We start from the raw sequence: 20802 nt of genomic DNA, 5'->3' as shown, positions 1-20802 counted from the left end.
CTCGTACTTGCACCTCTCCTTCAATATGTGGGGACGTGGCACAGGTGTGGCGATTAGCAGCTTCTGGCATCAATTACGGACACGGACGACTCCTCACTTGTGGACTTAAGTGTGGAAACGCCCGTACCGCATCGCGCCCAGAAACAGCTCTGGCCACACTACCACCCCCCCTCCTTAAAAGGCAATGAGCCACAGACCTCACTTTACCACACACTCCCAAAATCAGGTGTGACCCTTAGGGGGCTCACAGCTCCTCAAATACCCAACACAACAGACACCAGGACACAAGTTCACCTCAACACACACATTTATTCAGCTGTGGGAAACGCTTTTGTCTCGTTTCCCCACCTATGCAGTACAGTACAAGAAGCAGAATAATCACATGCCGTCTCTTCCTCTCTGGGCTCATCGGCCTCCATTCCTACTCCCGTCCGACTCAGGCTCCCCGAAAAGAGTGGTGAAGCGGCCCCCTTTCATAGAGCACTGGGAAGTGCTCCAGCTATTCCACCATCTCCTTCCAGACTCACTTCTCCATGAGCCTCCCCACTGGCAGTGGCCAAAGGCCCCAGCAGGACTGAGCTTCCATGGGGTGGTGGTGGGGGGGGGGGGGTTTGGGGGGCTACCCTTTATCATCCCGGGGGAGGTATGGCCCCATGTTGAGAAACCGTCCAATGAGGACACTTAGTACAACCCCTTCCAGCCCACATGATATAAGAAGTCCTGCCCCTTGGAAGGAGGCGTCTGTTTACAAGCAGAGCAGACCACCAGATGGCGCTACTGTGAAGGACCCTATTTTGTGATATCTACTGAATTTCTTTTGCTCTTCTCCTTTGAGGGCTGTATATTTGTGCCAGAAAGGTACTTATTTAAGTAAGTGACCCGTATTAAACGGGGTGACCCGGTTGGCATCCCAATTATTCTCCATTGTCGTGACCTGTCATTACTGCACCGTCCACAGGCCACATCCTGGAACTCCCCACAGCCACCGGTCCTGCTCCCTTATGCAACTCAGCAGAGCTGATGCCATCTGCCCTGGCACTGTTTTGAAAGTTACACCCCAATCTGCTACTCTCTCTATCACTTTCTACCCCTCTAGCACTTACTCTGTCCACTTTTAACATGTGGCACCCTCAGGTTCAGCTAGTTATTTACTGCAATTAACCGCACACAAATGATCGTACACATGTAATGTGCGAGAAGCATTACAGCAATGGTTCATGGGTAAGGAAGTGCTCTAAAAGAGCTAAAAGTCAATAAATACATGTGGATGCTAGAGGCGCTGGTACCCCGCTAAACCAACTAGACAGACGTCCAAGACACACTTATAAAAGCACCAAGAAGAATTCTTTAATACATTCTTCAATATAGTGCCCAAAGCACCACACACTCCACAATTCACAAATCAAGTTTTATTAAGTTAGTCTTTTACTGGTGTCAACATATTGCAGTAGTTTTATTAAAAATAAGTGTTGCTCATTCTAAAACCCTTCACATGTGAGATGTCTGTGCACTGTGGCATTCCCGGGAGCTCAGGAATGACATGCAGGATTCCCGAATTCCCGGGAATGGATAAACCCGTCAGGGAATGGATTCCCTAATTGCAGCCTTGTGCTAAAATCTTTCACAAAGTGTACGTGTCCAGAATTAAAATCAATAGGCCCATTGGTCAGTCCATTATCTTAACCCCAGGCTTGGTGTCTTGGTGTTACTCAATCCACATCTCCAGCCTGTCTCCTATCCATCCCCAGGGAGGTGTAATTGTCTTCATCAAGTCCATTAGGTCCTCACGTCACCATCTTTAAAGTTACAACAACAACAACAATATTTATTTGTATCGCACATTTTCATACAAATGATGGAGCTCAAAGTGCTTTAAATGATGAAGAAAGAGAAAAAAGACAAAATAAATAAGAACTAGAATTAGGGAACACTAATTAGTATAGAATAAGAGTAAGGTCCGATGGCCAGGGAGGACAGAAAAAACAAAAAAAACTCCAGACGGCTGGAGAAAAAATAACACCTGCAGGGGGTCTGAGGCCACGAGACCACCCAGCCCCCTCTAGGCATTCTACCTGACATAAATGATCTCAATCAGTCCTCATGATATTCAGGGTTCACATGGAAGAACTTGATGATGAGGGTCATGTGGACTTCTGGTCTTTAATCCATCAATGGAGGGACATCACAGTGCTTTGATCAGGTGGTGGGGGCGCAGACCACAGATCACAGAAAAACAGAAAAAGAACAGAAGAGAAATCAGGGGTTAGTACGGATTACAGAGCCACCAGGAATGATATTGGTAATTAATTGAATATACAGAGTATCAGGATTAAACTAAAATGAAGCTATGAGAAAGCCATGTTAACGTAATGTGTTTACAACAGTGTTTTAAAGTGCTCCACCGTATCAGCCTGGCGAATTTCTATTGGTCAGCTATTCCAGTTTTTAGGTGCCTAACAGCAGAAGGCCGCCCGCCTCACCACTTCTTTTAAGTTTAGCTCTCTGAATAAAAAGCAGACACTCATTTGAAGATCTAAGGTTACAATTTGGAGTGTAAGGTAAGAGACATTCCGAAATGTAAGATGGTGCAGATTATTGAAGGTTTTGTAAACCATCAGCAGGATTTTACAGTCAATTATAAATGGCACCGGTAACCAGTGTAGTGACGCTCAGAATGGGGTGATGTGCTCGGATTTTCTTTTCTTAGTTAATATTCTAGCAGCTTAATTCTGCACTCATTGTAATCGATTGATGTCTTTTTTGGGTGGTCCTGAGAGGAGTGCATTACTGTAATCTAGTCAACTGAAAACAAAAGCGTGAACTCATTTCTCAGCATCTTGCAATGTTATAAGAGGTCTAACTTGTGTTATATTTCTTAAGTAAAAAAGTGCTGTCCTAGTAATCTGATTAATATGTGATTTAAAATTCAGGTCAGAGTCAACATCCATTCATCCATCCATTTTCCAACCCGCTGAATCTGAACACAGGGTCACGGGGGTCTGCTGGAGCCAATCCAACAGTTACCCCTAAATTCTTTACCTCTGTCTTGACTTTAAATCCTAATGCATCACGTTTATTTCTAATAACCTCATTGTATCCATATTTGCCAATCACTAAAATTTATGTTTCCTCCTTATTTAGTTTGAGAAAATTGATATTCATCCACTCAGAAACACAAGTAAGACATTGGAGTCAGTGAATTAAGAGAGTCGGGGTCATCAGGCGCTATTGATAAATACAGTGCATCCGGAAAGTATTCACAGCTCATCACTTTTTCCACATTTTGTTATGTTACAGCCTTATTCCAAAATGGATTAAATTCATTTTTTTCCTCAGAATTCTACACACAACACCCCATAATGACAACGTGAAAAAAGTTTACTTGAGGTTTTTGCAAATTTATTAAAAATAAAAAAACTGAGAATTTCCATGTACATAAGTATTCACAGCCTTTGCTCAATACTTGGTTGATGCACCTTTGGCAGCAATTACAGCCTCAAGTCTTTTTGAATATGATGCCACAAGCTTGGCACACCTATCCTTGGCCAGTGTCGCCCATTCCTCTTTGCAGCACCTCTCAAGCTCCATCAGGTTGAATGGGAAGCGTCGGTGCACAGCCATTTTAAAATCTCTCCAGAGATGTTCAATCGGATTCAAGTCTGGGCCACTCAAGGACATTCACAGAGTTGTCCTGAAGCCACTCCTTTGATATCTTGGCTGTGTGCTTAGGGTCGTTGTTCTGCTGAAAGATGAACCGTCGCCCCAGTCTGAGGTCAAGAGCGCTCTGGAGCAGGTTTTCATCCAGGATGTCTCTGTACATTGTTGCAGTCATCTTTCCCTTTATCCTGACTAATCTCCCATTTCCTCACAGCATGATGCTGCTACCACCATGCTTCACTGTAGGGATGGTGCCAGGTTTCCTCCAAACGTGACGCCTGGCATTCACACCAAAGAGTTCAATCTTTGTCTCATCAGACCAGAGAATTTTCTTTCTCATGGTCTGAGAGTCCTTCAGGTGCCTTTTGGCAAACTCCAGGCGAGCTGCCATGTGCCTTTTACTAAGGAGTGGCTTCCGTCTGGCCACTCTACCATACAGGCCTGATTGGTGGATTGCTGCAGAGATGGTTGTCCTTCTGGAAGGTTCTCCTCTCTCCACAGAGGACCTCTGGAGCTCTGACAGAGTGACCATCGGGTTCTTGGTCACCTCCCTGACTAAGGCTCTTCTCCCCCGATCGCTCAGTTTAGATGGCCGGCCAGCTCTAGGAAGAGTCCTGGTGGTTTCAAACTTCTTCCACTTACAGATGATGGAGGCCACTGTGCTCATTGAGACCTTCAAAGCAGCAGACATTTTACTGTAACCTTCTCCAGATTTGTGCCTCGAGACAATCCTGTCTCGGAGGTCTACAGACAATTCCTTTGACTTCATGCTTGGTTTGTGCTCTGACATGAACTGTAAACTGTGGGACCTTCTATAGACAGGTGTGTGCCTTTCCAAATCATGTCCAGTCAACTGAATTTACCACAGGTGGACTCCAATGAAGCTGCAGAAACATCTCAAGGATGATCAGGGGAAACAGGATGCACCGGAGCTCAATTTTGAGCTTCATGGCAAAGGCTGTGAATACTTATGTACATGTGCTTTCTCAGTTTTTTTATTTTTAATAAATTTGCAAAAACCTCAAGTAAACTTTTTTCACGTTGTCATTATGGGTTTGTTGTGTGTAGAATTCTGAGGAAAAAAATGAATTTAATCCATTTTGGAATAAAGCTGTAACATAACAAAATGTGGAAAAAGTGATGCGCTGTGAATACTTTCCGGATGCACTGTATATGTGTGTCGTCAGCATAGCTGTGGTGGCTCACATTATGCCCCGAGATAATCTGACCTTGTGGAAGCTTGGAGATCAAAAAGAGCAGCAGACCCAGGAGAGACCCTTGTGGACCACCATATAGAATAGCAGGTGTCATCGAAGTATAATTACCACAACTAACAAAGAATTTCCTACCTGTCAGGTAAGACTCAAACCATTTTAAGACCCTGCCAGAGAGGTCCACCCAATGACTAAGGTGATTTCTAAGAATATTGTGATCAATGGTATCAAATGCAGCATTCAGATCTAGGATGATGAGAACAGATAAATGTCCTCTGTCTGCATTTACCCGCAAGTCATTTACTACTTTAACGAGTGCAGTTTCTGTACTGTGATTTGTTCTGAAACCCAACTGAAACTTATCAAGAATAGCAGGTTTATTGAGGTGGTCATTAAGCTGCATAATGACGGTCTTCTCTAGAATTTTACTTAAGAAAGGCAGGTTAGAGAGGGGTCTAAAATTTTCAAAAGCAGAGGAGTCAAGATTATTTTTCTTCAGCAGGGGTTTAACTACAGCAGTTCTAAGACAGTCTGGGAAGACCCCTGTATCTAATGACGAGTTTACTATGTCAAGAATACTGTCAATCAGCACGCCCGATACTTCTTGGAAAAAACTTGTTGGTATTGGGTCAAGGACGCAGGTGGAGGGTCTCAGCTGAGAAATTATTTTATAGACATCAGGTAAATCTATCCTAGTGAAAGAATTTAATTTGTTTATAATGGAGTACCAGGGTTTATGAGGATCAGTATTGGGGAGTTGTACTATATTATTTCTGATATCATTAATTTTTTTATTAAAAAATACAGCGAAAGCCTCACAAGTTTCACTGGAAGTATTTTGGAGGCATTCCATTGAGTGACCTGAGTTTATCAGACGATCAATCGTAGAGAAGTTACATCTCTTAACAATCTTTATTTGAAAGCCACAAGGCCAGATAGCTTTGCCTGTTTCCTGCGCTCTCTAACTTTAAAACCTCATCAGCAAAACTGTATTCTGGTGGTCTGTTCAATTTATGAATGTAAACACCCTTGAACAAAGAGGGATTCATTTTGACTTTCTTAATTAAAAATGTATGTCATATTTCATGACCTTAAACTGGATTAAGTAGGATAATTAAAGAATAGATAGACATCCTCAGGAGATACATAGTGCAGTATGTTCAGCAGAAGACACTTTAATACCAAAGACTAAACATTCTGGTACCTCTATAGGAAAAGCTCTCCAGGTGATGTAAATACCAAATGATCACAATCCAGTCTTCATGTATGTATCACTTTTTTCTCTTAGAAACATGTGTGTGAATCAAGATTTGACCGGACACAACCAGTAGGCCAAAAGGAGCAAACATAGGTCAAATGTATCTGGAGGTATCAGTGGACATTGGTGAGATCATTGTCAGTTACATCTTTTAGTGACTCCAGAAGAACTTAGGAAACCATCCATCCACCCATCTTTCTAACCTGCTTATCTAGAAGAAGATTGTGGGGCAGCTCGAACGTCACCCACCAGTCATAGGGTGCAAGGCAAGAGCAACACTGGGACTGGGTGCCAATCCATCACTGGGAAAACACACAAACATCCCCACCCAAAAAACAGAGGATATTAGTGCTGCTCTCAGCAAACATTGGAATTATAATATAATATAATATAATATAATATAATATAATATAATATAATATAATATAATATAATATAATATAATATAATATAATATAATATAATATAATATAATATAATATATATGTGTTCTTGAAGGGCACTTTTAAGAATCTACTAATATAATAAAACACTAAGGTCTATGTGTCAAATCTCTTGGAGCAATCTGATTGGTTAGTTTAGCTTTGGTGTGATTGGTCAGTTTGGCTTTGGTGTGATTTGTCATTCTAGCTTTAGTGTGATTGGTCAGTTTGGCTTTGCTGTGATTGGTCATTCTGGATTTAGTGTGATCGGTCAGTTTGCCTTTGGTGACGCAACAAACCCAAAAACCTCTGCTGACATAGGGACTACAATTCCCATCAGGCTTTGAGAATATAACATGGCTAACGAGGCCATCAGCAGCAGCACACACAATTCTATATACTTCTGTTATAGCCCATTTAGTATGGGATTTGTCAAAGCAGTGTAAGTTTTTCTGACGCATGTGTGTGAATCAAGATTTGACCGGAAACAACCAATAGGCCAAAAGGAGCAAAAATAGGTAAAATATATCTGGAGGTATCAGTGGACATTGGTGAGATCATTGTCAGGTACATCTTTAAGTGACTCCTGAAGAACTTAGGAAACCATCCATCCACCCATCTTTCTAACCTGCTTATCTAGAAGAAGATTGTGGGGCAGCTGGAGCTTCACCCACCAGTCATAGAGTACAAGGCAGGAGCGACACCAGGACCGGGTGCCAATCCATCACTGGGCAAACACACAAACATCCCCACCCACAAAACAGAGGATATTAGTGCTGCTCTCAGCAAACATTGGAAATATAATATCCTCTTTAATAAAATCCCTGTGTTTGTCCAGGTGTCCGTGTGTGTGTGTCTTCTGGTGAAGTGCGCATGCGCGGAGCACGGTGTCATGTGTGATATTACTGTCAGAGAAAGTTAGAGGCGTTTTAGGGAAATACAAACCAGTATTCCTGCGAGAGGAAATTAAAGGTACACAATACAGTGACGCATATTACAGCCACATACAAGCCAGTATTACTGTCAGAGGAGATTAAAGGCATATTACCAACGCGCACGCCTGTATTACCGCCAGAGAAAATTAAAGGTATATTACAGACGTACAAGCCAGCGGACGTACAAGACGGTATTACTGTCACAGAAAATTAAAGACACACAATACACGGCGGCAGCCCACGAAGAACGGTCAGCTCAGCAAGTAAACATCAACAAAAGAAAGGCTGAAAGAAAGAAAAATACGACCAACAAAAAGAATGAGGTCAAAGTCCCTTGCCATTTAATATAGTCTGTTCCTACTAATGTTTATGCACTACTGTTCTAGCGCCCGTTATTGTAACGGTCTAAATGACTAGTAATATAATATGATATAATATAATATAATATAATATAATATAATATAATATAATATAATATAATATAATATAATACAATATATATATGTGTTCTTGCAGGGCAAGAATCTACTAATATAATAAAACACTAAGATCTATGTGTCAAATCCCTTGGAGCAATCTGATTGGTCAGTTTAGCTTTGGTGTGATTGGTCAGTTTGGCTTTGCTGTGATTGGTCAGTTTAGCTTTGGTGTGATTTGTCATTCTGGTTTTAGTGCGATTGGTCAGTTTGGCTTTGCTGTAATTGGTCAGTTTGCCTTTGGTGACACGACGAACCCAAAAACCTGTGCTGACATAGGGACTACAATTCCCATCAGGCTTTGAGAATACAACATGGCTAACGAGGCCATCAGCAGCAGCACACACAATTCTAACTACTTCTGTTATAGCCCATTTAGTATGGGATTTGACAAAGCAGTGTTAGTTTTTTTGATGCATGTGTGTGAATCAAGATTTGACCGGAAACAACCAGTAGGCCAAAAAGGAGCAAAAATAGGTCAAATGTATTTGGAGGTATAATATTCTATTGCTTAAAGTGAGATCTTAAAAAAAACAGGTATGTGGGGCTTTTTCTTCTCACCTAATATTGATAATAGTTTCATTGTCTTGCCTAATGTCACCTTTAAGAGTGCGTGCTTTTGTCACGTTTTGGGTTCTTTGTGCCATGTTGTACTTTCAATAAAAAGCTTTCTCTTTTTATTTATACTGGTAAGGCAGGTGTTTCAGCTAGCAAATGCCAGTATATATAATATAATATAATATAATATAATATAATATAATATAATATAATATAATATAATATAATATAATATAATATAATATAATATAATATAATATAATATAATATAGCTGGGGCGGCACGGTGGCACAGTGGTAGCGCTGCTGCCTCGCAGTTAGGAGACCTGGGTTCGCTTCCCGGGTCCACCCTGCGTGGAGTTTGCATGTTCTCCCCGTGTCTGCGTGGGTTTCCTCCGGGCGCTCCGGTTTCCTCCCACAGTCCAAAGACATGCAGGTTAGGTGGATTGGTGATTCTAAATTGGCCCTAGTGTGTGCTTGGTGTGTGGGTGTGCATGTGTGTGTCCTGCGGTGGGTTGGCACCCTGCCCGGGATTGGTTCCCTGCCTTGTGCCCTGTGTTGGCTGGGATTGGCTCCAGCAGACCCCCGTGACCCTGTGTTCGGATTCAGCGGGTTGGAAAATGGATGGATGGATGGATAATATAGCTGCACAATGGTTGACTCTGCACTCTCACCTCCAGGGGTCACTCAAAAAGACAATTTCCCCTCGGAGATTAATAAAGTGTACCAAATACCAAAATAATATAACATAAATAAAATTGTCATTTCCCAGTTTTCAAGGGTCAGAGTTGCTATAAATATTGTATACACATCTTCGACCCATCATGTTTTATTATATAAATCCTGACATTTGTGTAGAAAACTGCGTATGCACAATTGGGACCCCTTTTCATGTGTACTCAGGTTTTCTAAATGTGTCCCCCTGGTGTCTCGCAGTGGCGCATTTAATGGCTCTTCCATGGGTATTGAGCTGCTGAATTGTTGACATCGATGTCCTGTTGTTTCTTAGTCTCTCTTCCTCTTTCTTATTTCTCTATAGTGCTGTCGTATCGTGAGCGCCACCCCACAGCACTTTGCCTTTACACACACAGCATACATCTTTAGACAGCTGAGGTACAGGCAGGCTAATCAACTCCCTCAGGGTCCTAACGGTGATGTTGCACAAAATTTGGACCCATTATGTGCTGACTTGGTGAAGGTGAATGGAGATCGTCGCCCATCATCTAATAAAAAAATAAACTCCACGCTAATTAACACTCCGCAGACTCAATGGTGTCGAGTTAGAGTGCCTTAAAAGTCAAGGTGGCTGGTGTTACACCTAATAGACTTAACTGAATCAACGTTTTACCTTCAAACCTAACAAGATTTTCAGACCCACATTAAATGCTTTTTCATTTAAACAACGGAGCGAATAAAGGATTAGATTATTTGTTCAATTCAAAAATTGTAATAGAAAGCAGCATATGGGATTTGGAATAAGCCAGCCAATAATATGTGTGCCCATGTAGAATATTAAGTTATTAACTTACCTCACATGTCAGAGTCTTACTCAGAAATGAAGAAGTGTCTCCACAGAAAATCAGCACGGCTCGGTGGCACATTATTCCCCTGTTAAGACACAATCTGTTAAAACATTTGGTTTTGTGGTGACTAATATTCCCGTACATGTTTGTTTTTTTTTAGGCAATGCACAGTGGGGGAATTGCATTGCATTTCTTTAGGAAATCCTGCTTTAAAAAAAGAAGAGACAAATTGAATTAATATTTAAAAGGGAAACTGTGATCCCTTACACTGGAAGGAAATAAAATGATGAAGGCGGACAAAGTCCCTTATGCCCTATTGGTGCCCTCAACCTGTTTAGATATACCCCTAAATGGAAAGGACAAAGCCAGCAAAAGCCTTTCCCAAACTCAACCCACCTTAATAAAATGACAATTGTGTGTGTGTGTGTGTGTGTGTGTGTGTGTGTGTGTGTGTGTGTGTGTGTGTGTGTGTGTGTGTGTATTTCTGTGTCTGTCTGGTTGCTATGTCTCTGTCATTCCAACAAATGTCGCATCACATATAATAACACTGCATTTACGAATCCTATAACAAATATTTAACAGAGACATGAATTGCATTTGTCATTCCAAAAGATGGTGCATCACTAATATTAACACTGCTATTTTACAAATCCCATACCAGATGGCACATATTAGAGATATTAACATTGCATTTCTCATTTTTGTAGATGGTGCATCACAAACATCAACACTGCTTTTACAAATCCCATACCAGCATTTGTCATTCCAACAAATGGTGCATCACAAAAACTTAAAATACTTTGATAAATCCCATGCTAAATGGCCTATAACAGAAATATATATTACATTTGTCACCCAACAGATGGGGCATCAGAAACATTAACAGCGCTTTTATGAATCCCATACCAGCCGACATAGAATATAAACATATGCATTGCATTTTTTATTCCAACAGATGGAACATTACAAACATCAACAGTGCTTTTGCAAATGCCATACTCAAATTACATATAACAGAGAAATACATTGCATTTGTCATTCCAACAGATGGCGCATCACAAACATTAACACTGCTTTTACGAATCCCATGCCAGATGGCAAATAATATAGATATATGCATTGCATTTTTCATTCCAACAGATGGCACATTACAAAACATCAACAGTACTTTTACGAATCCCATATCACCATTTGCCATTTCAACAGAGAGTACATCACAAAAATGTACACGGCTTTGATGAATCCCATACCAAATGACCTATAACAGAAGCATATTTTGACATTTTTCATCCAACAGATGGCGCATCAGAGACAATAACACTGCCTTTATGTATCCCATACCAAATGGCATATAACAGAAGCATGCATTGCATTTCTCATTCCAACAGATAGCACATCACAAATATCAACACTGCTTTCACAAATTCCATATCAACATTTGTCATTGCAACAAATGGCATATTACAAAAATGTACACTGTTTTGATTCAATGACAAAGCAAAAACAAAATTTTATACATTTTGTTATTGAAAATAAAAGGTGAAACATCATGTTTGGTGTCTTCTTTACACCCTGTGCGTAATTTCACAGGAACTTTAAACTCATCCCCCTTGAAGCACAGTGGAGAAGTTGGCTTGCCTTGTTTAATGAAACATCTGGTTAAAGGTAAAACGGAAACAGAAAGCAATGTCTAAATATGAATCTGCAGAAATCAAAGATGATCCATAAAGGAGATGCATTTCACTGCTGCTGACCGTATGTCTTACTGGTAGAGAGCATACAGCGCATGCCAGAATCCTACTGAGAGTAGAACTTATCATTTTTTTTCATGGACATTTTCATATTGCCATGCTACTTGTTAAAGACTGGTTAATAGGATCAATTTAAAAATGCTGGCTATCTCTTGCCCTGTGTGTACCTTCAGTGGCTTTTCCTTTGTGTGAAAGTCTCTTTGAATGCTGCCATTTGACTCTGCCATTATCTGCATGGCACTTTTCTCACCTCCTGTCCTTTTTTTATACTTCCTGTCCTTGAAGACCACTTGCAGCATTTCTCCTCCTCGTGTGTCTCACACTCGCAATTCTTCTTTCAATCGCAGCACCAAAGCCAAACTTGACCAATCGCAGCAAAGCCAAACTGGCCAATTGCAGCAAAGCCAAATTGGCCAATCAAAATAATGTCAAAGTGACCAATCACACCAAGTCAAAACTTGCCAATCACAAGAATGTGAAACGGACCAATCAGATTGCACTGAAAGCCAAACTGGCCAATCACAGCAAAGCCAAACTGACCAAGTTCACCAAAGCCAAATTGGCCAATCAAAATTATGTCAAAGTGACCAATCATACCAAGTCAAAACTTGCCAATCACAAGAATTTGCAACGGACCAATCAGATTGCACTGAAAGCCAAACTGGCCAATCACAGCAAAGCCAAACTGACCAAGTGCACCAAAGCCAAATTGGCCAATCAAAATAATGTCAAAGTGACCAGTCATACCAAGTCAAAACTTGCCAGTCACAACAATGTGGAAAAGACCAATCGGATTGCACCGAAAGCCAAACTGGGCAATCACAGCAAAACCAAACTGACCAATTGCACCAAAGCCAAATTGGCCAATCAAAATAATGTCAAAGTGACCAATCAGACCAAGTTAAAACTTGCCAGTCACAACAATGTGAAACAGACCAATCGGATTGCACTGAAAGCCAAATTGGCCAATCACTGCAAAGCCAAACTGACCAACTGCAGCAAAACCAAATTGGCCAATCAAAATGATGTCAAAGTGACCAATCACACCAAGTCAAAATTTGCCAATCACAAGAATATGAAACAGACCAATCCGATTGCACTGAAAGCCAAACTGGCCAATCACAGCAAAGCCAAACTGACCAAGTGCACCAAAGCCAAACTGGCCAATCAAAATGATGTCAAAGTGACCAATCACACCAAGTCGAAACTTGCCAATCACAAAAATGTGAAACAGACCAATTGGATTGCACCGATAGCCAAACTGGCCAAACCCAACAAAGCCAAACTGGTCAATCAGATTGCTTAGAGGGACTGGGCACACACACACACACACACAGACATTAATATTTTATTATATAGTGCATTATTTTTTAAACTATGGGTCACAACTCAAAAAGGCTTAGGCTTAGGTAAGGGTTAGCTACAATTCAGTGTGACTCACCATTGTATATAATGGGAAAGGGTCATGTATGGTTTGTGATGTGACCCCACGCACAATTTAATCAGAATTACTCTGTTATGACTGTCAATGGCGATTCTCACCCCAGGATTATCATTAGCGTTGATTCTCCAAGGGGGCATCGATCTGAGGGTAATCATGAATTGGGTCTAATAAAGCTTAAGAAGCACAGATATCGTGGATACACTTTTTCATTTCCATTCTGCATTTTTATGTCGGCCATTACTACAAATTATTGGGGGTAAGTAGCGTATTAAAAAAATGTCATTTTTGGGTGGCGTGTTCCTTTACTAGTGTAACGAAAACCATAGATAGGCACAAAGGTTTAGGGCACCCACAGGTAAAACCTGTATAATTGAAAAAACAAAATGCAAATCAACAACACGTTGAAAGGACATTCTTTAAAGACACAAGTCTCAAAGTGACTGTCCAAGATGGTGACACTTCCGGTTAAGTAGAGGCCAGGCAGGAAGAGGCGGGTCCAGAGGGAGTGATGTCAGAGGTGGTCAGATTGTCAATCCTCCAGTTTGTAGAGGGGAGGAAGAGAAGAGGCGCTAGTATACAGTGCCGCCCTGTGGATCAGTGAGGAATTATCACCACCAGAGCCTTTAAGCCGTCCTCATGGCGCATGGGGTGTGACAGCAGGAATTAGGATTAATGACAATTAGAATTAGAAACAAGATGCAAATGTTTTCTTACAGGATGAGGCTTATCTAAGGCACTGGATGGTATCTTATGTAAAGAAGACATAAAGAGTTGGGACACCAGAGTGATTCCCATATATTGCATGGTCAAACAGAAAAACGTTTTGTTCAGTTGTGAGCCTCCTTCAGACTACCAAAAGATTGCGTTATGACGTCTGCAAGCCAGAAGGGGTGGGGCTGGAAACCCGGAAGTGACATCAGAGACAGAGGAGCCGTCAATCATCCTTTCCATAGAGTGAAAAAGAGAAAAGGCATTCGACAACAGCGCCACCCTCTGGCTCGGAGTGTATCGGTTAATAAATAATCCATGTGTGACACTTACAAGGACACATTAAGTAAAAGCATAAACAACGAAAACCTGACACTTAGTTTGTGATCCTTTGACATGAGGAATAGATTTTTATTTATGATGCCAGCTGGGGCCCATCAATAAAATGAATCCAGGCAGCTTTTTTATTTTTTTTTTTGCGTGTAAAATCACATCATAATTAGAGTCTTTTGAAAGCATTTTAATATAAAAGACCTGGAATGAATAAACATGAATAAAAATAATTTACATACTCAAATTTAATTATAGAAAATGACTTCTAGGACGGTTACTGCTATTTAGTAATTTGCACTTGACAGCGGAATATTAGCTCAAAATATATGAGCTTTTCAAACGGAATGCACTTACATGTCTGGGAAAGAAAATGTATGTTTTCTCCGGTATGGCGACTGTAAATAGGTCACAAATAACGATAAAGACCCCGTATAACTGCAAGGCTTAAAAACCAAAAGACAAACATGCAACAATTGTGGAAAGGGTGGGGGGGGTCCAGGGGGGCAGACGGCAGACGTGACATCAGAGATAGTGAAGTAGTCAATCGCAGAGAGAGGAAGAGGAATGGCATTATAGAAGGGCGCTGCCCCCCCCCCCCCCCCCCCCAGTTCAGGGGGTGATTACCATCAGAAGAGTGTCTCCCATGTGCACACACATGACAGTGTATATTTACAGTGCATCCGTAAAGTATTCCCAGCGCTTCATCACTTTGTCCACATTTTGTTATGTTACAGCCTTATTCCAAAATGGATTAAATTCATTTGTTTCCTCAGAATTCCACACACAACACCCCATAATGACAACGTGAAAAAAGTTTACTTGAGGTTTTTGCAAATTTATTAAGAATAAAAAAATTGAGAAATCCCATGTCCATAAGTAATCACAGCCTTTGCCATGAAGCTCCAAATTGAGCTCAGGTGTATCCTGTTTCCCCTGATCATCCATCCATCCATCCATTATCCAACCCGCTGAATCCGAACACAGGGTCACGGGGGTCTGCTGGAGCCAATCCCAGCCAACACAGGGCACAAGGCAGGAACCAATCCCGGGCATCCTTGAGATGTTTCTGCAGCTTCATTGGAGTCCACCTGTGGTAAATTCAGTTGACTGGACCTGATTTGGAAAGGCACACACCTGTCTATAGAAGGTCCCACAGTTGACAGTTCATGTCAAAGCACAAACCAAGCATGAAGTCAAAGGAATTGTCTGTAGACCTCAGAGACAGGATTGTCTTGAGGCACAAATCTGGGGAAGGTTACAGAAAAATTTCTGCTGCTTTGAAGGTCCCAATGACCACAGTGGCCTCCATCATCCGTAAGTGGAAGAAGTTCGAAACCACCAGGACTCTTCCTAGAGCTGGCCGGCCATCGAAACTGAGTGATCTGGGGAGAAGGGCCTTAGTCAGGGAGGTGACCAAGAACCCGATGGTCACTCTGTCAGAGCTCCAGAGGTCCTCTGTGAAGAGAGGAGAACCTTCCAGAAGGACAACCATCTCTGCAGCAATCCACCAATCAGGCCTGTATGGTAGAGTGGCCAGACGGAAACCACTCCTTAGTAAAAGGCACATGGCAGCCTGCCTGGAATTTGCCAAAAGGCACCTGAAGGACTCTCAGACCATGAGAAAGAAAATTCTCTGGTCTGATGAGACAAAGATTGAACTCTTTGGTGTGAATGCCAGGCGTCACGTTTGGAGGAAACCAGGCACCGCTCATCACCAGGCCAATACCATCCCTACAGGGAAGCATTGTGGTGGCAGCATCATGCTGTGGGGAACTGGGAGACTAGTCAGGATAAAGGGAAAGATGACCAGCAATGTACAGAGACATCCTGGATGAAAACCTGCTCCAGAGCGCTCTTGACCTCAGACTGGGGCGACGGTTCATCTTTCAGCAGGACAACGACCCTAAGCACACAGCCAAGATATCAAAGGAGTGGCTTCAGGACAACTCTGTGAATGTCCTTGAGTGGCCCAGCCAGAGCCCAGACTTGAATCTGATTGAACATCTCTGGAGAGATCTTAAAATGGCTGTGCACCGACACTTCCCATCCAACCTGATGGAGCTTGAGAGGTGCTGCAAAGAGGAATGGGCGAAACTGGCCAAGGATAGGTGTGCCAAGCTTGTGGCATCATATTCAACAAGACTTGAGGCTGTAATTGCTGCCAAAAGGGCATCGACAAAGTATTGAGCAAAGGCTGTGAATACTTATGTACATGTGATTTCTCAGTTTTTTTATTTTTAATAAATTTGCAAAAACCTCAAGTAAACTTTTTTCACGTTGTCATTATGGGGTGTTGTGTGTAGAATTCTGAGGAAAAAAATGAATTTAATCCATTTTGGAATAAGGCTATAACATAGCAAAATGTGGAAAAAGTGATGCGCTGGGAATACTTTCCGGATGCACTGGATATGGAGAGGGGGGGCAGTGTGGCAGACGGGTTACCTCTGGTCGGCGGTGTGAGGTGGGCCTGGCGACTTGTATGTATGAGAGCGGGTGGAGACGCAGAAGACCCCCGCTTCACACACTCCTGGGTTGTTACACGTATCTACATACTCAACTTTACAGGTTGATACAATTCACAGGTCCTTTGCGGTGCCGAAACTGTTTACATGTAAAAATTATACAAAATAAAACAACACTCGAAGGCGTTTGACATACGTATGAACAAAATTACAACGACAACATTTATTTCTAGAGCACATTTTCATACAAATGATGAGCTCAAAGTGCTTTACATGATGAAGAAGAAAGAGACAAAAGACAAAATCAGTCAGTCAGTCATTGTCAAACCTGCTATATCCTAACTACAGGGTGACGGGGGTCTGCTGGAGCCAATCCCAGCCAACACAGGGCACAAGGCAGGAAACAAACCCTGGGCAGGGCACCAGCCCACCACAGGGCACACACATCCACACACCAAGGACAATTTAGGATCGTCAATGCACCTAACCAGCATGTCTTTGGACTGTGGGAGGAAACCCACGTAGAGACGGGGAGAACATGCAAACTCCATACAGGGAGAACCCACCTTACTGCGAGGCAGCAGCTCTAACCACTGCGCCACCGTGCCGCCCCTAAAAAGACAAAATGAATAAGAAAACAGAATTAGGGAACACTACTTAACATCGAATAAGAGTAAGGTCCGATGGCCAGGGAGGACAGAAAAAAACATACGGCTGGAGAAAAAAATAAAATCTGCAGGGGGTCTGAGGCCACGAGACCACCTGGCCAGCCCCCTCTAGGCATTCTACCTGACATCAGTGACCTCAATCAGTCCTCATGGTATTCAGGGTTCTCATGGAAGAACTTGATGATGAGGGTCATGTGGACTTCTGGTCTTTAATCCATCAATGGAGGGACATCATGGTGCTTTGATCAGGTGGTGGGGGTGCAGATCACAGAAAAACGGAAAAAGAACAAAAGAGGGAGTAGCGGTTAGTACAGATTACGGAGTCACCAGGAATGATTTTGATAATTAATTGAATATACAGAGAATCAGGATCAGACTACGATGAAGACTCTGAGAAAGCCATGTTAACGTAACGAGTTTTCAGCAGTGTTTTAAAGTGCTCCACCGTATCAGCCTGGTGAATTTCTATCGGTCAGCAATTTCAGATTTGAGGTGCCTAACAGCAGAAGGTCGCCCGCCTCACCACTTCTTTTAAGTTTAGCTCTTGGAATTCTAAGCAGACCTTCATTTGAAGATATAAGGTTACGATTTGGAGTGTAAGGTGAGAGACATTCCGAAATGTAAGATGGAGCAATTTATTGAAGGCTTTGTAAACCATCAGCAGCATTTTAAAGTCAATTCTAAATGGCACCGGTAACCAGTGTAGTGACGCTCAGACTGGGGTGATGTGCTCCGAGTTAATATTCTAGCAGCTCCATTCTGCACTCGTTGTAATCGATTGATGTCTTTGAGGTCTAACTTTTGTTATATTTCTTAAGTGAAAAAATGCTGTCCTAGTGATCTGATTAATATGTGATTTAAAATTCAAGTTAGAGACAATAGTTACCCCTAAATTCTTTACCTCCGTCTTGACTTTTAATCCTAATGCATCAAATTTATTTCTAACAATCTCATTATATCCATTTTTGCCAATCACTTAAATTTCTGTTTCCTGCTTATTTAGTTTGATAAGGTGGTCCCACAATGACTGGGCAATTAAGGTTTCTCTCAAGGTCACCTGGTCACTTACTCCATTAAGTGACACTTTCCATCCATCCATTTTCCAACCCACTGAATCCGAACACAGGGTCACGGGGGTCTGCTGGAGCCAATCCCAGCCAACACAGGGCACAAGGTAGGAACCAATCCCGGGCAGGGTGCCAACTCACTGCAGGACACCCACAAACACACCCACACACCAAGCACACACTAGGGCCAATTTAGAATCGCCAATCCACCTAACCTGCATGTCTTTGGACTGTGGGAGGAAACCGGAGCGCCCGGAGGAAACCCACGCAGACACGGGGAGAACATGCAAACTCCACGCAGGGAGGACCCAGGAAGCGAACCCAGGTCCCCAGGTCTCCCAACTGCGAGGCAGCAGCGCTACCCACTGCGCCACCGTGCCACCCCACTTTCCCCACATTTGAATGAATTTATAGCCCAGAGAGTAGAAGGGGCGGAGTTAGTTGCAACCAGTGGGAGGTCTTTCTGTGCTGCGGACTATAGGCAAGACAAGGCAGTTAATGGAGGTAGTGCCCCCAGTCGGCTTGGGGTGATATCGTCTTCCTGCGAGGAACTTGAAAGATGACCCTCTGATGCTCATGTGTGACACCATCCATTCTGAAACCTAAAAGAACAAGAGCCTATCCGGACAGCACTGTGTGCCAAGCACAAAACAACACTGGGTGGGGTGGCAGCCCCCTGAAACCAGAGATAAAACTAGAGCACATCAGGGGGCCATGGGGAGAACATGCAAACTCCACATAGCATACTGCATACATAGCTGCAACATTTTTATGTTTTAAAACACATTGTAGGTGCCAGGCAGGATGGACTGGCATCTCACCCAGGACAGAAGGTGGGTCCTTATCTGGATGGGAGGTCATAAGGGATGGATTTGGGTTAACGGGTGTCCTGGCTTGGTTGTTTGTTGGTCCCCCTCCTGGCATGAAAAGTATAATGAAAGGACAGGGAATGACTGGGGGTCATGTAATTGCCAGCACACCGGGTAGCAACATCCCTCTGGCGGAGCTCCCATTTGTGCACAGGCAGGGCATCATGGGAGTTGTAGTCCAGCTGGACAGCTCTGCAGAGGTACTTGGGTAACACCAGAGGGAACAATGGAGAATTTTAAGGAGGTTCTGCCTGACCCGGAAGTGCTTCCTAGGTATAATCATGTAACACCTGGCATATTCCCAGATATGGCATAGAAGAAGCCAGTCAGGGAGTTGGAGTTGGGAGAGGAGTGGGATTAGTGGAAGGAGAGGAAATGTATTGTGTTATTGAAAAGGAGAAGCCAGTAAAGGTACCATCTGTGAAAAAACCCTTGTATTGGAACCCGTGCACAGTGGCAGATTTAGGTATGGGACGACATGGGAAGCCAGCCATGCTGGCACCTTGCTGTGGGTGACACAGGATGTGCAAATTAAAAAATAAATAAATAAGAGTTAAAGAGCGTGCACTCCATAAACACCGGTCATCGAGGGGCGCTGTTTCTGAAAGTGAAGGGGCACACGCTCCATAAATTCCACAGTATGTACAGAGAAGATTGCTGAAGGGTTCCACACTCCAGACATTGAAGTCTACCAGTAAACAGTACAGAATGCCCGCCATAGACACCGAGGGGTGCCATCTTCAAACCCTCCACTGCCCAGGGCTCCCAATGGGCTTTGAATGGCACTGCCCATGACACTGGTCTTGGTATTGTATCTGGCGTTTGGAGCTCAGTGGTGCCCCCTGTTGGTCACAATCTATATCCTTACACATCCATATGTGACTGGAGGCATACTATATAGTTAATAGTCTATTATATTCCATTCTTGAAAGTAAGAAGACTCAGAGAAGTGCTCTGTCACCCTGAATTCCTCGTGTTAGCTTAAGATTTTCCTCTCTACCAGCACAAATCCCATCGATTCCCACGGGCCGCAGTAATGAGGCACTGTGGCTTACGCAAAGGCTAAAATCCACTGACCTAGATCATCTTAAATACCAGCCTCGTTAGACACGTCTTATGCAAGCAACAAGAAATGGCCGTGATATCAATCTGAGCTCTGCCGCCTCTCAAAGGTCAGGCGCATGTCTCCAGAGCTCTAATGGGGCTTCCTGTTTGCACAGCCCGGCGTTGGTGGTTAGACGAGGAGGCATCATTACTACGAGGCGATCTCGCTTCCAACTTCAAAGCCTGGCAGAGGGGCCACGGAAAGTCACAGAAGGGTACAGCAGACGAGCCGATAAACTTGGAGAGGCTTTCGGCGGCAGCTCACAGCACGCTTTCTCTTATTAACCACAAGAAACTGCAAAACATTCTTTATATATTTGTCGATGTTCATAACGGCGTTTCATTTGAGAAATT

The sequence above is a fragment of the Erpetoichthys calabaricus genome, chromosome 8 (assembly GCF_900747795.2).
Source record: "Erpetoichthys calabaricus chromosome 8, fErpCal1.3, whole genome shotgun sequence".
Lineage (NCBI taxonomy): Eukaryota > Metazoa > Chordata > Cladistia > Polypteriformes > Polypteridae > Erpetoichthys > Erpetoichthys calabaricus.
This window is presented reverse-complemented; position numbering follows the sequence as displayed.